General features: G+C 37.9%; 1 protein-coding gene and 1 long non-coding RNA gene across 2 annotated transcripts in view; one reads left to right on the forward strand and one right to left on the reverse strand.

The window, feature by feature from the left end:
• The window catches only part of LOC126599782 (glycosyltransferase BC10-like), a 39537-nt gene that overhangs the window by 8599 nt on the left and 5744 nt on the right, over positions 1-25194 (forward strand). The window lies entirely within an intron of this gene.
• The window catches only part of LOC126599784 (uncharacterized), a 37913-nt gene that overhangs the window by 2314 nt on the left and 10405 nt on the right, over positions 1-25194 (reverse strand). Inside the window, exon 3 of the long non-coding RNA XR_007615234.1 lies at positions 5306-5368. This is a non-coding gene — a long non-coding RNA (uncharacterized LOC126599784). The remainder of the gene's footprint in view (positions 1-5305; positions 5369-25194) is intronic.

Below are 25194 nucleotides of genomic sequence, written 5' to 3' on the forward strand. Positions count from 1 at the left end.
ATATATATATATATATTTGTGCCCAGCTCGGCGATTTCCCCAGTATCTGTTATTGACCAACCCTCTTGGCTAACATATATCGGCAAAAATTTGGCCGAGGAACATCATTGCTGGCCGAGGTCTATTATTGAGTGGTCGAGGATCATTAGCTATATGCTTGGTGATCGAGGAACTCCATCGTTGGCCGAGGTCTTAGAGTGGCCGAAGACCAACATCATTAGCTATATATATATATATATATACAAAATCAAATCTTGGCCTTGGAATAATGTTGTCGGCCATGCAAATTTTATCACATTTTTTTCTTCTGCCTTAATGACTAACCACCTTCATTTGATGACCAAAGCTATGGTCGAAGAGATATATGGTCGAGGGCAAAATCATCTTGCCTTCCACGAACCATATTGGCTGTTGATACGCAAGGAACATAACTCATGATCTCGGCAAGATTTGTCCCACTCGGCTGACTCTAGAAACCAATCTTGCTGGCAAGATTTGTCCCACTCGGCTGATCCTAGAAACTAATCTTGCTGAGTGAAAGGCAAAGCCAACTAATTGAATCTATAAGTTTTGGCTTCTCGGCAGAATGTGTGAAGCCCATAAAAGTCAAAGATTCCACCGAGAGTAATACTTTGCAATACTTTGTAACAACTTCACCGATGTTTATGGCTTCCTTCGACTAAAGAACAACTCACGGTCAAGTAAACACGGTCGAAAATTTTACCGTCCACAAGTCGGCGAACTACAAACATCATGAAAAAAAAACTACCAAGTCGTCGTTGGGCTTGACAATTTACGTAACAACCCAGTCATGCATATCCACCCTACCAAGTCAAGAATTGCAACCAATAGTCTCAAATCCACGCTGGTGTGGTGAATACAAACTATTGTCGGTCGACCAAATTAGCCTTCCAAGAAGTTCCAAAACCCCATCGAAGAAGTTGACCACCAAAGCTCCAAATATGCTCTCATAGCCCATTTCTATACAAACATTTTAACCAAGGATCATGGTTAATCATTCAACTCCACCAAATGGCTTTCCAAGATTCCATGGAATAGCATCCTTAGTTATTTGATGCTTTTGAATTTGTAGGGATGCCAACGTGGGCGACAATCTCCAAGAAATTAATGCTGGAATCAAATATTCTCCACCACGTGAAAGCCTATCACCCAACGAAGGTAGCCATTCTTGTTGGATTGAGCATGCAACAAATAATCTCTGTCGGCAAGGCTTAAAAATGAATCTTATCCAATCTGCCAATATGTTGATGTGCCCCCCTTATTTTCTTATGTATCGGCCTAAAAAGCCGAATGGTTAAGAAATTGTAAAGCAATCAAATCTTATCGCCCCCTATTTTCTTAAGTATCGGCCCAAGCAGCCGAATGGTTAAGAAAATAAGTTATTTATTTAACAAAAGTGGCCTAACTATAAAGTGGAGGAGGCCAACGATGTTTTATTCCGAGCCGAGATCTTTTTACATCAAAATTTTCACTTTGACATTTTCCAAAGCTGAATAAAAGATTATCTCCAAATATTTCTGACTTGGTGAAATATTTTTCATTTTCGGCCGCCGAATGTGTTGAACAATTATTATGCCCCCCGGGCATAATAATTTCGCTAATTTCATCTTTTAACTCAAACAATTTAACCGAATGAGATTTCTCCCTATCGGCTTTATCGCCAATAATCATATCAATTGGCGTGGTTTTTCCGGCTAGGCCTATGTCTCGGCCTTGTTCGTCATTGGAGCACTTTTCTGTCGAATCATTTTCTAAGCCGATTTGTGGCTCAGAAACTTGAATTTTTCCTTCTAGGCCTACTACACTTTCAGTCTCGACCGAAAAAATAGGTGGCCTAGGTTTTTCGTCTTGGCCGACCATATTTTCAGCCTCGACCGAAAAAATAGGTGGCCTTTGTTCTTCGGCCAAATTAACAATTTTCTTAGGCCGAATATTGGTTGTGGTCGGAGCGGAAATTTGCCCCCCGGCCTCTTGCCTTTCAGAAATTCTTCCCAATCTCTCGAGAAGTTGTTTTTGCTTCTTTAATAGAAGATGACACTCTTCCCATGAAGCCTGATCGAGATAGATCATGTGAACTTCGTAGTTTTAGCACTGGGTCCCACTGGGCGTGCCAAAATGTTGACCCTAGAAACTACCAAGCCTACGTGGCGCGCAGGCCGAGTAATCTATAAGCTAACTACGTCCTTCGGTGAATGCGGGGCGTGCCAACTCGTCGGCCGAGGAGTAAATTTGTTGATGTTGCGTTGGGTGCACGACTGACTTCTGCGTCTTGCGATTGCGGCCGAGAAAGGAACACGTCTCGACCTCTTGGATTCTCGAGCCTGAAGACAAGGCTACTATTCTTACAAAGTTCACGAATCGAATTCGGCTTTCAATGTGCCGAATGTAATAACTGTAACACCTCACTTTGCCGAGAAGGCTGATGAGATGACCTCGACCAATAAGGATTCAGAAATCCTTCTCGACCGAGACTTGGATAGGTAATCAACCGTCCCCGCCGTAGTGCTGTTGATGCCAACGGAAGATGCTGCGAGACCGGCTGATTCTACGGTGACAGAGCTATCTATGCCGACTTAAGATATCACCGGTTGCTTTCACAGTGATGTTGATGCTAATGGAAGATGTGTCAGCGAAAAGAGAAAATAAAAAATCTCAAAGTTGTTGAGAGAGTTTGCGCATGGCAGTTTTGTGTGTTGAATTGGAGGTCATTTTTTTCGTTGCCACTGCATCTGTATTTATAGCACTGAAGTACTATTTATCTAAACAAATAATTGGAGGTCCTTTATCCCATTAAGATTCCCAAGATAACCTACATGCTAGGCTTTGAACAAATAATATTTATCTAAACAACCATCCATTATATATATATATATATATAAATATAATATGTATGTGGTCTAGGCCATCAGACATCACGTCCTTCGTCAATCCGCTTTATATATATATATATATATATATATATATATACATATAGTTGGTAGTCTTTCACAGGGCATGGACACTGTAACTCCATCATCAATTTTTATGATCCTGTTGACCCTAGAAACTACCATATGATCCTGTTGACCCTAGAAACTACCAAGCCTACGTGGCGCGTAGGCCGAGTAATCTATAAGCTAACTACGTCCTTCGGTGAATGCGGGGTGTGCCAACTCGTCGGCCGAGCTCGACCGAGGAGTAAATTTGTTGATGTTGCGTTGGGTGCGCTGCTGACTTCTTGATCTTGCGATTGTGGCCGAGGAAGGAACACGTCTCGGCCTTCGGGTTCTAGAGCCTGAAGACAAGGCTGCTAACTTAGCGAAGTTCAATATCCAATTCGGCTTCCAATGTGCCGAATGTAGTAACTCGTAACACCTCACTTCGCCGAGAAGGCTGATGAGATGACCTCGACCAATAAGAATTCAGAAATCCTTCTCAACCGAGACTTGGATAGGTAATCAACCGTCCTTGCCGCAGTGATGTTGATGCCAACGGAAGATGCTGCGAGATCGGCTGATTCTACGGTGACAGAGCTATCTATGCCGACTTAAGATATCACCGGTTGCTTTCACAGTGCTGTTGATGCCAACGGAAGATGTGTCAGCAAAAAAAGAAAATAAAAAAAATCTCAATTGTTGAGAAAGTTTGTGCAGGGCAGTTGTGTGTTGAATTTGAGGTCCCTTGAATATTGTCTGCGACTTTGTATTTATAAGAATGAATTGCCTCACCCTCACACGATTCTTGGAATATTAGGTAGAATAATCATCACTTAATCTTGTTGATTATCCTATACGCACAATTGCATTAGGATAATTGTCCCCTCATCACTCGTTGGCCAACTGGAAGTCATCACATGCATCCTGATAGAATTCTAAATTGCATGGAACCATAGATAATCCTTATCATCTCCTCCACACGTTAGCCAAAGATAGAATCCTAATAGAACTCCTTATTTGCTGCATGCAAAATTAAAAGCCGCCACCTCATCAACCATTGCTAATGATAACCCACGTTTACAGCAAGCTTGTAGGTATTTGGCTAATCCCAAAAGCCATTCTGACCACATCACTATTTCAATTTCATCCTTATCAAATACAAAGCATGTCCAGCAAAACAAAGCAACCTGATTCAAAGCTCACGTCCCCATCACAAATCTACTTGTCTCCATCCCATTTATTTTGCATAAAAACCGAGATAACTTGTTAAGAGATAATTATTATAATTAAAAATAATAATATTATCTCTTAACAATAATATCTTAACTTTTTATCCAACGGTTGAGAACCATGCTTACTCAACGGCATCGACCGCTTAGGCCGATGGTGTAAAATCGGGTCCAAACAGATCCTATACTCAATCTGACAACACCAACACCACAAGTCATCAATCTCTACTGTCGTGCATGCATAATTAAAAGATAATTCACCATTAAAAGATAATATCATGATTAAAACCACAATGTATCTTTCAATAATAATTATCTCAACTATCCTGTCATCCAACGGTTGAGAGCCATGTTCATCAAAGGCTTTGATCGTACAAACCGATAGTGTAAAATCGGGCCTAAACAAAATGTTATTAAAATAACTCGTCATACAGAATAAGCAAGACTATTAAACTGCAATATTAATTGAGCAAATTGAAATAAAATTATAAATGTTATCAAAATCAGATGGAATACAAAGCAGTAAAGATTTATATCCGAGGATAATATTTTAGACATTAAACTATAAAACTACTTAGCCGCTCCTGATAAGAATACAAAAATTAAAAAATTAAAAAATTAAGGTCTAAGAAATACGATGCTGAAATCCATGGAGGCCAGAATAATTCAATTTAAATTAGAAAGGGAGAGGATTGATAAAAGGAAAACGGGAACGAACCAAAATTTAACCATTGCTACAATTTACTGTAAAGTTTAATAGTGGTTGCTTTCAATTCAATCACGAAGAGGTTGAATTTAGCACTGAATGCAGAAGAGAGCACCGAGCATAGAGCCAACGAACTGCACCGAGTATTGAAGTCAGGAAAAAGCTAAGGTTAATGTTAACTAAATTTATTGATTTTTTGTGCATGGGTTAATCTCTCTCCCTCTACCTCCCTCACTTGTCAAACCAAACTAATAACCGATTCTGAACTTATCAAATCTAATAAGTGCAAAAAATTATAATCAAAACCAAATAAAAATCTAAACCCAAGCTCTGATTTCAATATAATCGACAACAAAAAAGCAAATTCAAGTCCAATATAACCAAATACCAAACAAAAGTCCAAATCAGAACTCTAAAATCTTGAAATCGCTCACCTCAAATATACATGGTTCTGAAGGCTGCAAACAAAAGCCCCAAATCCAAAAAACCACAATTTCCTAAAGCCAAAAACAAAACAAAACAAAATTAGACACCATGATGGGGAATCCGAACCTATAAACAAAATCCCCAAAATCACGATACCCGAAATCACAATAACAAAAACACCAAATTTTAACAAAAGAAAATTACCCAGATGCACAACCCGAAGAGCTCACCAAGAAACCCTAGCTCTTCTACGCAAGAAATTCCGTCAAATCAAACTGAATAAACTGAACATGGCTAACTGAATTCAATATAAAAAAAAAAAGGTCGTACCCAGTGCACAAGGCTCCCGCTTTACGCAGGGTCTGGGAGAGGTAAATGTCGGCTAACTGAATTCAATAAAAATAAAAATACAATCAATTTACTGCTAACCATCTTTTTTCACCAATGAAAAAAAAAATCCATATCAGTCATATTGTTTCCTCAATATGATACACAGTTTTTGTCCTGATCTATTAGTCATATTGTCTCCTCCATTTTTAACCTATAACATGTAATCCTCTGGATAACCTTTCTAGCTCTTAAGAGATAATGGTTAAGCTAATCTGCGCCGCAATGAAACTATGAAAGGAAATTTATGTGAACTCATATAGACTACATTTTTTAACTCTCTCTCTCTCTCTCTTCCCAAAAATTAATCATATGATCATCCACATGTGTTTCTGAGATATGTTTAACCGTTTAACTAAAACACACAACAACAACAACAAAGCATTTTCCCAATAAGTGAGGTCGGCTATATGAATCCTAGAACGCCATTGCACTCGGTTCTATGTCACACACAAAATAAAAAATAAAAAATCCTCACCCACACCAAAAAACCGAAACATGCAGAGCAAAACCCAAAAATTAAGGATGACCATCCTTTTTTTTTCTTTTCTTAAGATTGAGGGAAAAAGAGGTTGCACTGGGTGCGATGGCAAGTGCCTTCGCCCATGAGCGGTAGGTCTCGGGTTCGAGACTTGGGAGCAGCCTCTTCATAAATGGGGGTAAGGCTAGCCGACATTCACCTCTCCCAGACCCTGCGTAAAGCGGGAGCCTTGTGCACTGGGTACGACCTTAAGATTGAGGGAAAGATGGATGCATAGACAATCAAAGAACCCAAACAAAAACAAAATTAACGCCAAAGAGATGAATTATATACTTGAGCCAAAAGAGGCACGCAAGCTCAAAGAATAAAACCCTAAAACTGGAAGAAAAAGGTTTCCTGCAACCCAAATACAAAATTAGAGATAACAATCAGACTTAGAGCATGAAAAAACAAAGAAAATGCTGGGCAAAAAGCTGAAGACCCGAACTTGACAACAATCAATTGTAAAATTTTCTTCCTAACCAAACAGAAAATAAACAAACGTATAAACCAACATACCTAGACGCGAGCGATTCCTTCATGGAAAACAGGGGAAAAAAGGGCAAACACCTTGTAAGAGAATTCGATCGGATTCGAAACCAAAAAACAGAGAGAAACGGAAAGAGAAGAAAAGAAGAGGAAAGTGGAAAGTGAAAGAAAATGAGAGGGGCAAAATGGCCAATTCACCATACAACCCCGTTAGAGCATGAAAAAACAAAGAAAATGCTGGGCAAAAAGCTGAAGACCCGAACTTGACAACAATCAATTGTAAAATTTTCTTCCTAACCAAATAGAAAATAAACAAACGTATAAACCAACATACCTAGACGTGAGCGATTCCTTCATGGAAAACAGGGGAAAAAAGGGCAAACACCTTGTAAGAGAATTCGATCGGATTCGAAACCAAAAAACAGAGAGAAACGGAAAGAGAAGAAAAGAAGAGGAAAGTGGAAAGTGAAAGAAAATGAGAGGGGCAAAATGGACAATTCACCATACAACCCCGCTAAAACTGAAAAATCATGAAGAGAATGAGGGACAAAACTAGGTGGGCACTGTTAATGAACGGTACCCGTCCACGGGCTTTTAGAAGAGTATAATTTGTGACATCCTCTTTTTCCTTTTTGTGTATCGTTAAGCAGAACACAACATCTCAAATAGAGAAAGACTTGTGTATACTCTTTAGAACATAACGTTTAAGGACAATAGCACAATGATATGCAGTAAATTTGTGATATAGACATGTATATTATTGTATAAATTTCGTGTCTTACAACAGATATTCAATGCATTCATCATAAATTTCGTGTCTTACAACAGATATTCAATTCATTCATCATATTACACTGGCGTCAAGATGATGTCATGTTACCATTGGACTGGATTGTGCCTACCCAAATCAAGCTGGTTGGCTAGCTTTCTTTGGCCAGCCCGCAAGCCTTGTGGCTGATTTATGGTCCAGTGGCTCCCACAAGCCTTTTGGCCCAACCCTCGGTTGGAGACGAATTTTGTGTCAAAACGGGCTACGTTTTGGCCTATATCCCTATAAATAAATGTGAAAAATAAATTAAAACAAAATCAACCCACATCAAGCCCTAACACATCTACGCCCACCACTTTCCCGTGGCTTCTTCACGATGTCAGTGAATCTTTTGTACGAGGGATTTTGCATGGGCTTATAAGTAAGTTGAGTTACTCCTCATATTGTTAATTGGTTTTATGGTAGAACCTCAACTTTCTTCATAGTATTAGAGTAGGTTGTCTCACGTGTGAAGCCAAATGCCCACACGTGTTGCACGTCACCCTGTTGTGTTGTCCACGTGTTAGGCTTGAAAATTCGCCACACGTGAAGGGGCATGTTGAGCATGAGTCCCACATTGATGAGATGAAGGACCTTGTATGAACTTATAAGTAAGTTGAGCTACTCCTTATATTATCAATTGGTTTTATAGTGGAACCTTAACTTTCTTCAGAATGAAATAGCCCTTCTACTTCATGAATTGGCATTTGGTGGAATGGAATGCAGATATGAGGCTTACAAAATTTCCATGACGTACAAAACCGATGACACGAGGAACCACGATTGCTAGTCTGACGAAGAAGGGGTGGCGAAGGCGTCGAAAAGAAGGCGTTGAGATAAGAGGGAGCCTTCATGTTTTATGAACGTTGTTCGAAGTCAAAGATTGTGGAAGGCAATTGTGGCTGCCATGGAAGGCGGTGCGATGCAAAAGGTGGTGTCGTTTAATTTGAAGTTGCCATGGGGTTTTATAAAACTTTAAAACACTTCCATTTTTTAATCAGATTTATATCCCACTTAAGACTTAATTTCTTACATGACTCGAGGAATCCATATTTCATACAACCCCTTCGTTTACATACATTGTCTTCCCCACCTACTATACAACTTCATTAACATTTGGGTAAATTACACTTTACCACTTTCGGTTTGGGGTCTATTGCACCCTCATACAACATCTTTAAAACATTTCACTTTCATACCTCAAGTACTATTTTATTTCAATATAATGCACCCGTTACATTTTTCATCCATTGATCCATTAAGAGCTGACGTGGCTGCCACATTTGTGTCACATGACTGCCAAATTTATGCCACGTGGCAAAAATAATAATTTTTTATTCATTTAAAATATTATAATAATTTACCCAATTAAAAGAAGAAGAAAAAAAACTGAAAACCCAGAAACCTTTCTTCCCTCGACCCACTTCCCTCTCCTCTATTCTCTTCCGGTGCGCTGTCCAGCAACGTCTCCTTCTGTGGCAACCAGTATGAACATGATAGCCAGGACCGCATTCCGTTGCACAAACGGGTGGCGGTGCTCCAAATTGGCGAGAATTGAGGGGATCAGCGGCTCAATGATCTCGAACTCATTCAAGCGGCAGAGAAACCAGAGGTTGTTGCGGAGGTTCTGGTAGATGAGGTTCATCTCCGATAGGACCTTCCCCTTGGAGTTAGTCTTATAGATGATCTCGAGGTAGAAGAGGAGGAGCTTCTTGATGGTGTGGTTCTCGGAGAGGAGGACGTAGCGGATGATGGTGATGAAGAGGTGAGGGATGGTGTCACCGTTGAGGAGGAGCATGATGGCCGGGGACAAAGAGGTGGAGGATGATCTCGGCGGATCCGAAACGAGGAAAGTCGAATCTGAATCAGAGAAATGTGGGAGAGAATGAGATCTGGGCATTTGTTTGGATGGGATGGGGTGGGTTTTTGGATGGGAGGGGAGGTGAAGAGAGTAGAGGAAATGGAGGTAAGGTGGGGTGCGGGGTTGCGGGGAAGGTAGGCGTGGGGTGGGATGGGGTGTTTGGGTTGCAGGGAAGGGGAGGGCTCGGGGGAAGAAGGGTTTTTGGGTTTCCAGTTTTTTTTTTTAATTGCATAAATTATTATAATATTTTTAATGAATAAAAGAATTATTATTTTTGCCACGTAGCACAAATGTGGCAGTCACGTCAACTCTTAACGGATCAATAGATGAAAAATGTAATGAATGTATTATATTGAAATAAAATAGTACTTAATGTATGAAAATGAAATGCTTTAAAGATGTTGTATGAGGTTGCAACAGACCCCAAACCTGAGGTGGTAAAGTGTAATTTACCCTTAACATTTTTATCCCAAATCATGGTTTTTTAAGAAAAAACGCAACTCATGTTTTGTTGTTCCTCGTTTTGTTGGCAAGTCTTTTATGTGTACTAAATCCTTCGAGAAATTCAATGTATCCAGAACACCAAAACCCAATTTTTATATACTTTTTACGAATTAAGATTTATCCTTGATTGATGATGACGGTCCTTGTTAATCTTCCTTGTAGTTCCCTTTTGAGTTAATTTAAGGCTCTATGACCCTGACCTTTCATGTTAACAAATAAAAAAAAATGAAAATACTAGTGTGACGAGATCAATTTAAGAATCTTTTAAAAAGGGGGCGGGGGGAGAGAGAGAGCAGCCAACTTACTTTTTATGCCTGCATTATATTTGATTTATCTATCATTATCTCTTTACACTCAATGTTATTTCCGAAACCGTCCTTACCTATCAAAACTTGACACACCCCATTCCGAAGGAGGACATGCTGGCCATCACGTGAGTGTGACGTAGCCATTTACACAGTTCGGAAGCTTTAAAGATACAATTACTAAGATGAAACATCCGAGGGTGAGTCTTACTTTTGTGAATTCTGTCTGAACACCGTTGGATTCCTCGTGGCCACCAAAGCTCTGCTAACTTGAACCTGGAGGGGCGCAAAACAAAGTTGAGTGGGTCAATAAAACAAAGTTTTTTTAAAACATTTCATTTAAAACATTTCTAACCCCTCACTGTAAAACCTGTATAATTTCCCAGAAAATAACATAATAGCATATACCTTCAAATATCTCAAATCATCAATCTTTATCAAAACCAGAAAGTATGTCATGCTATAATGTCAAAAACAGAATAGGGATGCATCAATATAACAGGTGAAATAAGGAATCAACCGGAGACCATGCAGTTGGTTCTGTACGGTTATTCTATAGCTCAATATCCAATCCAACCGGAGTCACCATGGTGACATGTACAGCGCTACTCTACACATAAGTCGGAACTACCTGAAGTAGTCTGTACGACAAGAATGGTGTAATAATACGCTCTAGTGCTTCTCTCATCAATCATCTGTGCACATAATCTAAGGTCACCTACCAATCAGAACCACCTCTAGTGGTCTGTACGACTAGCATGTCGGAACCCTCTCATGGTCTGTACGACATGCACCTACTTGGATCCAAGGTGAGCGTGCGGTGCGGTGAATAATATAAGCACTAACACCAGGGGTGCAGGTTATGAACTCTCAACACAATGCACATCATCAATGATTCACATGAATAACATAAAACTCACCTGATACTCACATGTGCGTCCACAGCACCAATTCACATATATATATGCATCAATTATCAATTCATATATCTCATAATATGCATGCATGGCATTTTAAAACATACTTTCATTTAAACTCAATTTCTGGAAAATCGATAGTATATAGGTATAAACAAAAATACTGCCCACTCACCTGGAGTTTGCCCAACAACTCCCTAGCACAACACATCAAGGCATCATGACGATCGGCGCCTAGAACAATAATCAAATCCAACCTCAGAAATCATATCGATATAATATATAACTTATATAAAACACGTCACTACGTAGTTCGATCCGGAAGATCTGCAACTCAGATTTCAAATCCATAACTTCTAGAGGTCCACAATATACTTCTAGGACAACATCCTAAAATTTCATTACCATCCAACGGTCGGATCTCCGTCAATTGTCAAAACCAAGTGACGGTTAACATTCTATTTTATGCACTTACAACTCCAATTCCGAAAGATCCGTAAATCGGATTCCCAATCCGTAAGTTCCTATAATCCTCAAATATTATGTATTACAACATATCAAAGTTTGGTGACGATCCGACGGTTGGATCGTAAATTCACATTTTCACCTAACCACGAATCGAAACGAACTTAGGTTCAATTACTCAATTTACGTCCATCAATTATCAAAACTGAACCTAGAACCTTAAACACATGCTAAGAATGACATTGGCGGGCCATTGGCCACGCGCCGCCGCACGGGCCGCCGCGGGTGGCGGTCGGCCACCCCGGCTCGCCGGAAAATCCAACTATTTCCAAAAATTCTCAAAAAATACAGAATTGAAGATCTCAATGAGTAGAGTAAACTTTATACCTGAGGCCAAGGTCAATTTGGTCTGGAAGAACTCCAATTTCACCGAAATCTGTGCGAACCCTAGAATTGAGTGAGTTCCAATTCGTTCTCAAATCAACTCCGATGCTCCAACTAATGCTTGGGCTTTGTTCTAGGCCTCAATGGGAAGCTATGGGTGGTGGAAATTGGAAGAAATTGCTTCGGGATTGGGTGATTCGAAGCCAAAGCCGTCGCACCCCTCCTTGCGGTTTTCTCCATTTTCAAAGCTAAATCTCTCCAATTTTGAGATGGAATGGGTAGAGGAAGGCTCCTAGAGTCTTTCCCATGAGGTTTCTTGAAGCAATTCGCCGGAAAAACGGGTGAAAATCGTCGGAAAAAATAGAGATGGGTGCGCGGGTAAACGGGTTGGGGAAAACCCGTTTCTGATATTCTCTCCTCCGCTTCTCGCCCTCTCTCCTTTCCTCCTTTTCTCTGTTCCGATTGGCCATCCTCTCTTTCTCTCTTCTCTTGATTCGTCCTCTCCTTCTTCTTTCAGATTGGGCAGTTTTGCCCAATCCCATTTTTTTTCCCTTTTTTCTTTCTTCCTCACTGCCCAATCCTCATTCTTCTTCTTCTTCTTACGCACACACACCCAAAAACCTCTTCTCTCATCCCAGCCATCCATTTAATTCTTCATTAAATCTGGGCCGTCCATTATCATAAAAAAAATTCCAGATTTTACTAAATTATAATTCCTAAAATGCCCAAATTTCAAACGTTAATAAATTCTTTGATATAACTCTAAATCACGCACCGTCTGCGCCCACGCGTCCGTAGCGACGAGTACTACGAGGATATGTCAAGAAAACAAATCTTAGATGGCACGACACAATGATTAACCTCGAATAATGTGCGTGCCTCAAAGAGCATTTTTGTAAAATCCTTTATTAAACTTTAAAACTCTTAAAATCAGGAACGGGCTGTCACAATCTACCCACCTTAAAAAAATTTGTCCTCGAAATTTACACAATCTTTACCATCCATCGATATCCATAAAACAACCTGAAACACCTCTCTTATTTGATATTTTGTCTCCCAAGTAGTTTCTTCTGCTGAATGATTCCACCATAAAACTTTTACCAAGTACACTGTTTAATTTCTCAGGACTTCCTCTTTCTATTCCAAAATAATCATGGGTTCCTCATTATAAGTCACATCCGGATTAATCTCTAAAGGCTGAACCGGAATCATACACGACGAATCTGCTACTTTGTAATGAAGCATCAAAACATGAACTACACTATACACCTTATCCAATCCCGAAGGTACTCAAACTTGAAAGTATTTCACCAATTCCTTCAATAGTCAAAGACGGCCTGATGTACTTAGGATTTAACTTGTCTTCCATTTCGACCCGAACCGCACCTTCTAAGGTGATAATTTAAAAAACATCCAATCTTCTGCATTACACGTCCGGTCAGTGGCATGTTTGTCTGCTAAGCTCTTCAGCCGATCCTGGCTCAGTTCCAAGTTAGACTTAATTACTTGAATATTCCGAGTAGTCTCTTCCACTAACTCCGGGCCTTGAATACCATCCATCCACAATTCTAACAATTTCGAAACACAAGACACAGCTTTCCACGACCTTATGGCGTTGCTTTAGGGAATAAACTGAAAGGACCAACATGCCCAAGAAGTTCAACAGATCCGTAAGCCCAAATCTCTTTTCCATAAGACAGATAAATAATTGTTGCACTTCTGGAAAGGTTACTGCTCTTTCATTGAAGAATACTGCGCTGATTTAGTAAGCCAATCAATTATCACCTCAATTTCATCATAACCATCTCGTGAACGAGGAAACTTGCACACATAATCTATATTAATATTTTCTCATTTCCGCTGTGGAACGGGAAGTAACTACATCAATCTAAAAGACTTCTTTCTTTTCGTTTTAACCTGCTGACAGATGTTACATCTATTTATATATACAAACATTTCTCTTTTCATACCTGACCAATAGTAAAATGATCGAATGGTATAATACATCGTAGTACCTCCAGGATGCATTGTATAAGTTGAACAGTATGCAAATTCCAAAATTGCTTCCTTTAATTTCATAACATTAGGTATAAACACCTTGTTCTCTTGCATAAGCTTGTCATCTGATTCTCTAACTCTGAGGTCTATCTTTTTCCCGTTATTCCTTGCTTTAAATAAATTCTTGAATTTCTTCGTCAAACACTTGAGTCTCGAGTACGACCTACCAAATAGGCCTAACTCGAAAATTAGCAAGTACGTTTTCTTTTCGATCTTCCATTCCTAATTTTACTCCAGTAGATCTCAAATCCATAAGAAAATGAACATGGCAATCGTACCAAGCATTAATTCTCGCTGGGGTCTTCCTACTAAAAGCATTGGCCACAACATTTGCACGATCACCCTGGTCGTGCAATCATAATCACTAAGCAACACAATCCACCTTCGTTGCCTAAGATTAAGATACCTCTAAATAAACAGATATTGGATACTCTTTTGATTCATAAAAATCTTGCACTTTTCTTCCCATAAAGACAATGTCTCCAAATCTTCAAAGCAAAGATGATAGTTGCTAATTCTAAATCATGAGTAGGGTAATTCATCTCATGAGGTTTCAATTGTCGTGAAGTGTAGCAATCACTCTATCATGTTGCATCAACACACATCCTAACCCATTCAAGGATGCATCACTGTAGACCTCATAATTACCTTTATCATCTGGGAGTGCTAAAACAGGTGCATGAGTGAGATAATGCTTCAGTTGCTGAAACTTTATTCACAATTTTCATCCACTCAAACCTAACCTCTTTTCTAGTAGATCCCGTCAATGGCAAAGCAATGACTGAAAAATCCTTTACAAACATCTATAGTAGCCTGCTAGACCAAGAAAACTCAGTACCTCAGTGAAAGTTCGAGGTTGTTTCCAATTCTCCCCAGTTGTCACTCATTGAGGATCTACTTGAATACCTTGTGTAGATATCACATGTCCCAAAAATGCCACTTGATTCGTCCAAAATTGACATTTGCTAAACTTAGCATACAACCGATGTTCCCTCAACCATTGCAACACCAACTCAAAATGACTAGCGTGCTTTACTATCAACTTAAGAGTATACCAGACCTCAACTCTTTCCTTGAAATCACATAAGCACCTCTAAGCTGATCAAACAATCATCAATGCGCGGCAATGGATAACGGTTCTTACTCATTACCCGATTCAATTACCTAATATCCATACATATTCTTAAGGTCCTGTCTTTCTTCCTTATAAACAAAGCTGGGGTTTTCCAAAGTAACGTACTAGGTTGACTGAAACCTTTATCAACCAATTCCTGTGACTAAATTTTCAATTCCTTTAACTATGTAGGAACCAATCTATAGCATAAAGTCTATACTTGGAGACAATTCAATAGTGAACACCACATCTCTGTCTGGTGGCAATCCATGTAAATCATTCCGGAAACACATTAGGAAAATGTCTACCACTCGTACATCATCCACAATACTAGGAGTACGATCCTGCAACACCACATGAGCTAGGTATCCTTGGCAACCTTTTGATAACAATCTCTTTGCTCTCACAACAGAAATAACGGCATGCCTCACTCCATTTTGCTCAATCACAAAATTAACCTCTGATAATCCAAGACAAAGGAAAGTAACTGATTTCCCATACAATACATATTGGCACGATTATAATGCAACCAATATGTGCTTAAAATCACATCGAAATCCACAATGTCTAACGGGATACGATTCACTGGCATAACTACTTCTTCCACCATCACTGGACGCCCTGAATAGTCATAACCGACATAGAATGACCTACCTATTTACTTGCTTAACGAATCCAACAAATAAGTTATGGGTATTACGGTCTGCAGCCCGCAATAACGATAACTCACTGTCGTCTCAATAAGTAAGCAACAATTCTTAAGGGTGCAATATTATCATTTTACTCCTCACAGGGAAAATACATATATACGCCTCGATCGTGCTCATTCACTACTTCCTTTGGCAACATCGTCAATAATAAGAATTATATCGGCCAGAGTCAGCTAGAATGACCTGTACGGCTGAGTTTACAGCTCGACCATCCATGTTAGCACATAAGTCGGAGTCACCTATAATGACCTGTACGACTTATTCATCAATTTTCCAAGTAATATGTCAAGGAAGATTGCTGGGTAACAACTGATACTAGGGACAATTCATACCTCTATGTCTCATCTAACCACATGAACACATTCACAACTTCCCACACTCTCCAAAGTGCCTAATATTGTACCTACGGTACAAAGATACATTTCCTCTACCAGAGTCACCTTGTCTCTGAAATTTGGGATCACTAGTAAATCTATCACTTCGCCTCTGACCAGTGGCACTAAAACCTCAGCTAGGAAAATTAGCTCTAGTTTCACTTCTTTTGAAGCTCTAAGTCTTCCGAGGTCTTTGATATGACGGATCTTTAACTTATCGTCTTTCTTCTGATTCTGATTCTTTTCTTATTCCTCTTTACTTTCATTGATCATGTTCTCAGAGTCCTCAATGCTCAACAACATCTCGTAAACTCCTGGTAAAAAGTACAATGAATAGTGGTCGCCAAAGAACGCCACTTCTTCTTATTATCCAGCCAAAAACAACATAACACCTTGACCGAATTAGCAACAACATCCGAATGGAAACAAGGCAAGTCTGTAAACTCTCTATAATAATATGCCGAAGGAATGAACTTTTCCTTAAACAATTCTTTAAACGACTTCCAAACAGCTGTTCTTCCGATAACATCGGATAACATTCCTATCTCCATCAGAATGCAGATTCAACACTCAGAAACTAGGTAGTCATCTTGACCCACCTGTCGAGAGGAAGATTCCCTTGACTTTGCATAATCCGAAACGTCTTTTCCCAAATGATTAAGCCATCGATCGGCTCCCTTAGGTTCTTCATTTCCCTAAAGTGATTCAAATTTAACTTATAACAAGTCTCAAAAGGTTCCTTTAGATAATAGACTGAATCACAATGGCAATAGTTTCCCCCCAAACTACTATATCAGGGAAATTAGGCTCATCCGAACTACGTGGCTCGCTACGAGGCGGTATAGTTCCTTTAGGAAATTCTCAAGATGTCCAGAATTGCAACCTAGGCTCTGATACCAACTGACACACCCCGTCCCGAATGAGGGCATGCTGGCCGTCACGTGAGTGTGACGTAACCATTTACACAGTTCAGAAGCTTTAAAGATACAATTACTAAGATGAAACACCTGAGGGTGAGTCCTACTTTTGTGAATTCTATCAGAACACCGTTGGATTCCTCGAGGCCACCAAAGCTCTGCTAACTTGAACCTGGAGGGGCACAAAACAAAGTTGAGTGGGCCAGTAAAACAAACTTTTTCGAAAACATTTCATTTAAAACATTTCTAACCCCTCACTGTAAAACCTGTATACTTTCCCAGAAAATAACATAATAGCATATACCTTCAAATATCTCAAATCATCAATCTTTATCAAAACCAGAAAGTATGTCATGCTATAATGTCAAAAACAGAATAGGGATGCATCAATATAACAGGTGAAATAAGGAATCAACCGGAGACCATGCAGTTGGTCCTGTACGGTTATTCTATAGCTCAATATCCAATCCAACCGGAGTCACCACGGTGACCTGTACGGTGCTACTCTGCACATAAGTCGGAACTACCTGAAGTAGTCTGTACGATAAGAATGGTGTAATAATACGTTCTAGTGCTTCTCTCATCAATCATCTGTGCACATAATTTAAGGTCACCTACCAGTCGGAACCAACGCTAATGGTCTGTACGACTAGCATGTCGGAACCCTCTCATGGTCTGTACGACATGCACCTACTTGGATCCAAGGTGAGCGTGCGGTGCGGTGAATAATATAAGCACTAACACCAGGGGTGCAGGTTATGAGCTCTCAACACAATTCACATCATCAATGATTCACATGAATAACATAAAACTCACCTGATACTCACCTATGCGTCCACATCACCAATTCACATATATATATATATGCATCAATTATCAATTCATATATCTCATAATATGCATGCATGGCATTTTAAAACATACTTTCATTTAAACTCAATTTCTGGAAAATCGATAGTATATAGGTATAAACAGAAATACTGCCTACTCACCTGGAGTTTGCCCAACAACTCCCTAGCACAACACATCAAGGCATCATGACGATCGGCGCTTAGAACAATAATCAAATCCAACCTCAGAAATCATATCGATAGAATATATAACTTATATAAAACACGTCACTACGTAGTTCCATCCGGAAGATCTACAACTCAGATTTCAAATCCATAACTTCCAGAGGTCCACAATATACCTCTAGGACAACATCCTAAAATTTCATTACCATCCAACGGTCGGATCTCCGTCAATTGTCAAAACCAAGTGACGGTTAACATTCTATTTTATGAATTTACAACTCCAATTCCGAAAGATCCGTAAATCGTATTTCCGATCCGTAAGTTCCTATAATCCTAAAATATTACGTATTACAACGTATCAAAGTTTGGTGACGATCCGACGGTTGGATCGTAAATTCACATTTTCACCTAACCACGAATCGAAACGAATTTAGGTTCAATTACTCAATTTACGTCCATCAATTATCAAAACTGAACCTAGAACCTTAAACACATGCTTAGAATGATATTGGCGGGCCATTGGCCACGCGCCGCCGCACGAGCCGCCGCGGGTGGCGGTTGGCCGTCCCGGCTCGCCGGAAAATCTAACTATTTCAAAAAATTATCAAAAAATACAGAATTGAAGATCTCAATGATTAGAGTAAACTTTATACTTGAGGCCAAGGCCAATTTGGCCTGGAAGAACTCCAATTTCACCAAAATCCGTGCGGACCCTAGAATTGGGTGAGTTCCAATTCGTTCTCAAATCAACTCCAATGCTCCAACTAATGCTTGGGCTTTGTTCTAGGCCTCAAGAGGAAGCTATGGGTGGTGGTAATTGGAAGAAATTGCTTCGGGATTGGGTGATTCGAAGCCAAAGCCGCCGCACCCCTCCTTGCGGTTTTCTCCATTTTCAAAGCCAAATCTCTCCAATTTTGAGATGGAATGGGTAGAGGAAGGCTCCTAGAGTGTTTCCCATGAGATTTCTTGAAGCAATTCGCCAGAAAAACGGGTGAAAATAGTCGGAAAAATAGAGACGAGTGCACGGGTAAACGGGTTGGGGAAAATCCCGTTTCTGATCTTCTCTCCTCTGCTTCTCGCCCTCTCTCCTTTCCTCCTTTCCTCTGTTCCGCGTGGTCGTCCTCTCCTTCTCTCTTCTCCTGATTCGTCCCCTCCTTCTTCTTTCAGATTGGGCAGTTTTGCCCAATCCCATTTTTTTTTTTCCTTTCCTCTTTCTTCCCCACTGCCCAATCCTCATTCTTCTTCTTCTTCTTACGCACACACACCCACAAACCTTCTTCTCGCATCCCAGCCATCCATTTAATTCTTCATTAAATTTGGGCCGTCCATTATCATAAATTTTTTTTCCAGATTTTACTAAATTATAATTCCTAAAATGCCCAAATTTCAAACGTTAATAAATTATTCGATATAACTCCAAATCACGCACCATCTGTGCCCACGCGTTCGTAGCGACGAGTACTACGAGGATATGTCAAGAAACAAATCTTAGATGGCACGACACAATGATTAACCTCGAATAAAGCGCGTGCCTCAAAGGGCATTTTTGTAAAATCCTTTATTAAACTTTAAAACTCTTAAAATCAGGAACCGGCTGTCACAAAACTTAACTCAATCAAACTTCTTTTTACACCCAGCAATCTACTTAAATATAAAAAATAAAACCCTAACCAGTCCATCATCTCCATGGAGCAAAGCCCCTTCTCTCTCTTTAAAAAAATCATTCCATCTCCCATGGTTGTCATTTTGCACCCCCATCTACTCCTCCGTAGTCATCGAAACCTCTTCCTCTTCCTTTTCTTCATCATTTGACATCTCTAAATTTCTAGAGCACTAATTAGCTTAATAATTGGTATGTGTTTAATCGATTGGTTCAATTTTTACGTATTGATTCATTTTTCTTTTCAATTAAATGAGCTTCTGGTTAGAGTGTTTAATGAGTTTTGTATGTTTCAATTAAATGAGAATCTTCTTGACTCTATATTCCTATCTGTGGTCGAAAAAAGGGTACGTCCATGATAACTTTTGGTAGATCAATGAATATTTTTAACCGTGGATATTTATTTATTTATTTTTTTTGTCGAAACGTGGATATTTATTAGATACAAAAGTTGTGAACAACAATTCACATTACATTGAATTGTGACTAAAAAATATATCGCCTTTGCACGTTTTAAAGGTGAACTCATAGCTAAGCAGTTTTTATTGTGGAGCAAAACTTCGAGAATTGATTTAACCTGGATTTGTAATTGAGTTTATGCATTTTAATGATTAAACAGATAAATATTTCAATTACATATGGATTTAATATCATAGTATATTTTAGCCTCTATATGCCGCAAAAGTTGCGGACAAAAATTCACAATACATAGAATTGTGGTAAAAAAGTATATCGCCTTTGCACATTTTATAGGTGAACTCATTGGTAAGCATTTTTTATTGTTGACCAAAACTTTGGGAATTTATCTAACTTGAATGTAAAATTGAGCTTATGCATTTTAATGATTAAATTCATAAATATCTCTATCGCATATGAATTTAATATCGTAGTGTCTTTTAGCCTCTACATTGGTATTTGTGGCAAAAAAATGGGTACCTCCATGAGAAACTTTTGCAGATCGATGAATATTTTCAATTTGAATATTTATTAGATACCAGAAATTATAAGTCTATTCGTGAAAGTCTAAGGCAATGCCACATACAATATTTGTTAAGACATATTTAGGGAACTGTTATTAGCACTCCAAAAATCTCATTCTACACTTTGCACAAGTATATTTTTCTTTCTAAGTATAGACGCCTAATTAGATTTTTGGAGTGCTAATAACAATTTTGTATATTTATATACATTTTATTTTAGTTTGGAAATCGACTTCTTTTTTTTTTTCTTTATCAAGTTGGGAGTATTACTGACTGTGACCCTGTGCAACTAGTTGTTGATTCGTTTTGAATAATCAACATTATTTCTTACAATGTCTTGGGCGTATGAATAACATAAAGAAAACGGTCATGATACAAGCTGAATAAGAGTAGTACTAATTAGTAAACAACTTGTGAACGATGTTTGCTTATAACCAAGTGGCATGAAGGGACAAATGTGTATGTTTCATGCATCACTTGAAATAGTATTAGTAAAGTCACACAGGCCAATCAACTTGTTGGCAAGTGGCCATTTACCACAATGGTGAAAACGTGTTGTGCTCTTGTATGACGGCGTGGGTTCGAATTCTGTTGGTGACTAATCTAACATCTAACTTACTAATGTTATCGCTTAACTCAAAAAAAAAGAAAAACAATATTCGAAATATATGTAGTGGATAAACACAATCTCAAAATTTAATTAAACTCACATAACAACGATAAATAAAGACATTATCACAACTTAAGGGTGGTGAGCAATCCCATTAAAATAGAACTTAATATATACATGTTAAAAACAAAAACAGATTGATGCAAAATCTCCTGACGACTAATACTATTCCAAGTCATGCATGAAACATACACATTTATCCCTTCATGCCCCTTGGTTATTAGCAAACATCATGCATTTACTAATACTATTCCAAGTCATGCATGAAACCTACACATTTGTCCCTTCATGCCCCTTGGTTATAAGCAAACATCATGCATTTACTAATATTGTTCCAAGTCATGCATGAAACCTACACATTTGTCCCTTCATGTCACTTGGTTATAAGCAAACAACTTAAGGGTGGTGAGCAATCCCATTAAAATAGAACTTAATATATACATGTTAAAAACAAAAACAGATTGATGCAAAATCTCCTGACGACTAATACTATTCCAAGTCATGCATGAAACATACACATTTATCCCTTCATGCCCCTTGGTTATTAGCAAACATCATGCATTTACTAATACTATTCCAAGTCATGCATGAAACCTACACATTTGTCCCTTCATGCCCCTTGGTTATAAGCAAACATCATGCATTTACTAATATTATTCCAAGTCATGCATGAAACCTACACATTTGTCCCTTCATGTCACTTGGTTATAAGCAAACATCATGCACAAGTTGTTTACAAATTAGTAGTACTACTATTCAGCTTGTATCATGACCGTTTTCTTTCTGTTATTCATAGGCCTAAGACATTGTAAGAAATAATGTTGATTATTCAAAACGAATCAACAACTAGTTGCACAAGGTCACAATCAGAGATACTCTCAACTTGATAAGAAAAGAAAAAAAAAGGAAGTCGACTTCCAAACTAAAATAAAATGTATATAAATATACAAAATTGTTATTAGCACTCCAAACTTTCTATAATTAGAAAGAAAAATACACTGTGCAGACTGTAGAATGAGATTTTTGGAGTGATAATAATAGTTCCCTAAATATGTCTTAACAAATATTGTACATGACATTGACTTAGACTTTCGCGAATAGACTTATAATTTGTGGTATCTAATAAATATCCAGATTGAAAATATTCATCGATCTACAAAATTTTCTCATGGAGGTACCCATTTTTTTACCACAGATACCAATATAGAGGCTAAAAGACAATACAATATTAAATTCATATGTGGTCAAGATATTTATGAATTTAATCATTAAAATGCATAAGCTCAATTATACATTCAAGTTAGATCAATTTCTGAAGTTTTGATCAACAATAAAACTGCTTACCTATGAGTTCACCTATAAATTGTGCAAAAACGATATACTTTTTAACCACAATTTTATGTATTGTGCATTTTTGTCCGCAACTTTTGTGGCATATAGAGACTAAAAGATACTACGATATTAAATCCATATATGGTCGAAATATTTATTAGTTTAATCATTAAAATGCATAAACTCAATTACACATCCAGGTTAGATCAATTCTCGAAGTTTTGCTCCACAATAAAACTGCTTAGCTATGAGTTCGCCTATAAAACGTGCAAAGACGATATACTTTTTAGCCACAGTTCAATGTAATGTGAATTGTTGTCTGCAACTTTTATATCTAATAAATATCCACGGTTAAAAATATTCATTAATCTACCAAAATTTATCATGGATGTACCTATTTTTCTACCATAAATAGGAATATAGAGCAGCCACTTCTCATGTTTCTAGGGGAAATTTTATTTGAACCCATATTTTGTATCTCAACACCCAACTTACTTTTTATGCCTACATTATATTTGATTTATCTATCATTATCTCTTTACACCCAATGTTATTTCCGAAATCATCCTTACCTATCAAAACTCAACTCAATCAAACTTCTTTTTACACCCAACAATCTACTTAAATATAAAAAATAAAACCCTAACCAGTCCATCATCTCCATGGAGCAAAGCCCCTTCTCTCTCTTTAAAAAAATTATTCCATCTCCCATGGTTGTCATTTTGCACCCCCATTTACCCCTCCGTAGTCATCCAAACCTCTTCCTCTTCCTTTTCTTTATCATTTGACATCTCTATATTTCTAGAGCACTAATTAGCTTAATAATTGGTATGTGTTTAATCGATTGGTTCAATTTTTACGTATTGATTCATTTTTCTTTTCAATTAAATGAGCTTCTGGTTAGAGTATTTAATGAGTTTTGTATGTTTTAATTAAATGAGAATCTTCTTGACTCTATATTCCTATCCGTGGTCGAAAAATGGGTACGTCCATGATAACTTTTGGTAGATCAATGAATATTTTTAACCGTGGATGTTTATTTTATTTTATTTTTGTCGAAACCGTGGATATTTATTAGATACAAAAGTTGTGAACAACAATTCACATTACATTGAATTGTGGCTAAAAAATATATCGCATTTGCACGTTTTAAAGGTGAACTCATAGCTAAGCAGTTTTTATTGTGGAGCAAAACTTCGAGAATTGATTTAACCTGGATTTGTAATTGAGTTTATGCATTTTAATGATTAAACAGATAAATATTTCAACTACATATGGATTTAATATCATAGTATATTTTAGCCTCTATATGCCACAAAAGTTGCGGACAAAAAATCACAATACATAGAATTGTGGTAAAAAAGCATATCGCCTTTGCACATTTTAGAGGTGAACTCATTGGTAAGCAGTTTTTATTGTTGACCAAAACTTTGGGAATTTATCTAACTTGAATGTAAAATTGAGCTTATGCATTTTAATGATTAAATTCATAAATATCTCTATCGCATATGAATTTAATATCATAGTGTCCTTTAGCCTCTACATTGGTATTTGTGGCAAAAAAAATGGGTACCTCCATGAGAAACTTTTGCAGATCGATGAATATTTTCAATCTGAATATTTATTAGATACCAGAAATTATAAGTCTATTCGCGAAAGTCTAAGTCAATGCCACATACAATATTTGTTAAGACATATTTAGGGAACTGTTATTAGCACTTCAAAAATCTCATTCTACACTTTGCACAAGTATATTTTTCTTTCTAAGTATAGACGCCTAATTAGATTTTTGGAGTGCTAATAACAATTTTGTATATTTATATACATTTTATTTTAGTTTGGAAATCGATTTTTTTTTTTTCTTTCTTTATCAAGTTGGGAGTATCACTGACTGTGACCCTGTGCAACTAGTTGTTGATTCGTTTTGAATAATCAACATTATTTCTTACAATGTCTTGGGCAAATGAATAACAGAAAGAAAACGGTCATGATACAAGCTGAATAAGAGTAGTACTAATTAGTAAACAACTTGTGAACGATGTTTGCTTATAACCAAGTGGCATGAAGGGACAAATGTGTATGTTTCATGCATCACTTGAAATAGTATTAGTAAAGTCACACTGGCCAATCAACTTGTTGGCAAGTGACCCTTACCACAGTGGTGAAAAAATGTTGTGCTCTTGCATGACGGCGTGGGTTCGAATTCTGTTGGGGACTAATTTAACATCTAACTTACTAATGTTATTGCTCAACTCAAAAAAAAAAAAAAAAATTCGAAATATATGTAGTGGATAAACACAATCTCAAAATCTAATTAAACTCACATAACAACGATAAATAAAGACATTATCACAACTTAGGGGTGGTGAGCAATCCCATTAAAATATAACTTACTATACACATGTTAAAAACAAAAACTGCAAAAT

This window comes from Malus sylvestris, chromosome 14 (assembly GCF_916048215.2).
Source record: "Malus sylvestris chromosome 14, drMalSylv7.2, whole genome shotgun sequence".
Classification (NCBI taxonomy): Eukaryota; Viridiplantae; Streptophyta; class Magnoliopsida; order Rosales; family Rosaceae; genus Malus; species Malus sylvestris.